This window comes from Aplysia californica, unplaced genomic scaffold, assembly GCF_000002075.1.
Source record: "Aplysia californica isolate F4 #8 unplaced genomic scaffold, AplCal3.0 scaffold00947, whole genome shotgun sequence".
NCBI classification, from domain to species: Eukaryota; Metazoa; Mollusca; class Gastropoda; order Aplysiida; family Aplysiidae; genus Aplysia; species Aplysia californica.
This window is the reverse complement of record NW_004798217.1, coordinates 219235-222082: the sequence shown is the minus strand read 5'-3', so window position 1 is coordinate 222082 and position 2848 is coordinate 219235. Positions and strand designations below refer to the sequence as shown.

At 45.5% G+C, this 2848-nt stretch overlaps 1 long non-coding RNA gene across 1 annotated transcript; it reads right to left on the bottom strand.

The window, feature by feature from the left end:
- Positions 1–434: 434 nt before the first annotated feature.
- On the bottom strand, positions 435–895 carry LOC118478783. Its single transcript, XR_004859278.1, has 2 exons — positions 786–895; positions 435–503 (listed from the first exon to the last, which is right to left on the bottom strand). It is a non-coding gene; the product is annotated as an uncharacterized LOC118478783 (long non-coding RNA).
- Between the last annotated feature and the right edge of the window lie 1953 nt (positions 896–2848).

Sequence of the window (2848 nt, the reverse complement as noted above, 5' to 3'; positions counted from 1 at the left end):
TATCTATCTATCTATCTATCTATCTATCTATCTATCTATCTATCTATCTATCTATCTATCTATCTATCTATCTATCTATCTATCTATCTATCTTTGAGGAATCATATCGCTCTCTAGGTTTAAAAAAATATGAAACAGCAGATTCAAGAGTAGGACCATTGAAGGATTATCACGTTCAGTGCAAGCAAAACTAAATCAGTAGAGAAGAAATGTTCAAGCTGATGCAGAGGCCTACTATATGTGGTCTATTTTTAAGAAATATTAGTCATATTATTTGATTGTAAGTTAGGTGTTTTTACCGTTCATTAATATTGCAACAAATAATTCCATCTTTTCTGCCCCGACAAAATAGCTTCTTCTAAAAACTCAGTTATCGTGCATAAGTCTTACCTGTTATTTTCCACGTATCTCACAGCATAATCGTTTCCTTTCTTGATGAACAGAGCTCCATCTTTGCCTCCGATTCCAAGATACTCGTTTGCTAGACTATTTGACAGGCAAACCTTAGAAAGAAACAAGAATGTGATAATCGATATTTGGAGCTCACCATTTGATTACTTCTAGTGTGTAGAAAACAGGTTTTGTACGAGTTACGAGTGAGTTGAAAAAGGATTCGAAATAAAAGGAAACGATAAACTAAGAACCATTGCCAAGAACGAAGGACTTAAAAGGGCTGTAGCTGAAGCTCATACTTTTTATATCACGCTTTCCACCAGCACAGCAAGAGTACCCTCCCCGCCCCCTGCCCCCCCAAAAGACCTAAATTATTGTACAATTTTACTTACCAACACATCGGAGCAGTTCTCTTTGACAAAGGTTTTGCATGGATTGTAGTCAAACTCGTATTTTCCTTGAACGTCTTTTGCTATCACGCTGTTTAAAAAACACAAAGATTTAATAGGCAGTTAACAGAAAATGAAGACTTCTCACCTTGTTAGGACATATTATGCTCCACAATGACAAACCAATGTATTCGAAAACATACACGTTATCTCTGAAAACAAAATTCCAACAAACTCTTACAAATTCAGTAAAATAATAACGACTACCCCTGAGACAGCGTTTCGAAATGTATCCGCACTATGGATTTCATCTTGAAAGGCCTTTTTGTGCTACTCTGTAACCTCAAAATCTCACAATTATTGCAACATATTGTATAACTGGACAACATAATCAAAAGATGAGTTCTGATTAATGCCATGCTCTTCGATAGTAAACGGAAATGTCCATCGACATTTTCAGCTGCAGACGGGCCCAAAAGTTGGTTTCACTATTTTAAAAAAATGTTTCGTAGGAAGTACAAATCAAACTCACACCCTCCCAAGCTCGCTCGCTCTCTCTCTCTTTCTCTCTCTCTCTCTCGCTCTCTCTCTCTCTAATTTTCTATCGTTTTCTCTCTGTCTCTCTCAGTCTCTCTCTCTCTCTCTCATTTTCTCTCGCTTTCTCTCTTTGTCTCTCTCTCCTTGTCTCTCTCTCTCTCAATATTCTCTCGCTTTCTGTCCGTCTGTCTGTCTGTCTCTCTCTCTCTCTCTCTCTCAATATTCTCTCTCTCATCCTAATACCCCCACCGCCCTGTTCTTTCCATATCTCGGTCAGTCAAACAAGTATTCATTCATAATTCAAAAGGTTAATCATACGATGTCTCAACTGTCCAAAAGAAAAAAAAATCAATTACTCATAGACAAATGGCTGGTTTTCTCTCCGCACATTGGCGTCTGGTAAATTAATTGGCTCCAGTTTTCGCGGTTTTTGAACGTGGATTTGGTTATGTCTCCTCTGGGGAATGGTAGCCAATCTGGGCACAGTTTCCTCGAAGTCCGTCGCTCTCCGGAGTCTGTCGGAGACCCGAGCGCCCTTGAAGTGGCCTTTGGGATTGATGACGCTCTTCTGTGGAGGAGTGACCGAAGTTTGTTTGACCCTCACAAATCGACCTGTTTCCGGGATGTTCTCCGAGGGGTCAAGGTTACGGTAGTCGATGGCACGAGGAGGGGAGGTGGGTGGTGGGTTAGGTCTCTCGGGTACCTGGTGACCTCTGGGGGTCAGGGGGTCACGATGGATCACGACACTGTGGTTGTGGTTGTGGATGTTGTTGGGGCTGGGGTTGGCCCCCGCCTCTCTGTACACTGGGTGAAGCGGTTCAGTTATCGCCACTGCCGGAAACGTTGAGTGGGCGTGGTAATGGCTCTCCGCGGCGTGCTTCAGTTGTTGTTGTTGTTGTTGTTGCTGCTGTTGCTTAGCAACAATATGCCTCCCTTTGAAGTTGTTGCTATTGTTGCTGTTACTGCTGTTGATGTTGCTGTTGTTGCTGATGATGCTGTTGCCATGGAGACGGGATGTGTTATTAGCTTCGCTCAGCACTCCGAGGTTGGTCCTACCACCACCACCTCCACCATGGTACAGAGGAAGTGGCTGCGTTCTAGACAACCCGTGTGGTACATGCCCACCGCCCCCGCCACCCCCGCCACCGCCCTCCATGGGCCGGAACAGAGACGGAGGCGTGGTCCGGTTCCGCTCATGTATGTCGTTCTCGCTGAGAATCCTCCGCCTGGGCAGGCTGGGCCGACTGTCGGGCTCGTAGCCTTGTCGCTCGCTCACCGTTCCGCTCTTCTCGTCCGTCTTGCTCCTCGTCCGGACAACTGCAGCCCGCTCCGTCAGAATCAAGCCGCCTCTCGTGTCAATAGCATGACCCTGACCCTGACCCTGACCCTGACCCTGACCCTGATCCCGGACAGACTCCTGGCCTTGACCTCTTACAATGTGACCTAACTCTGACCCACCGCCGCCACCACCACCACCTACTCCTCCTTTGTTGACAGGTAAGGCGATAGGAGGCGAGTCGTTGACCAGT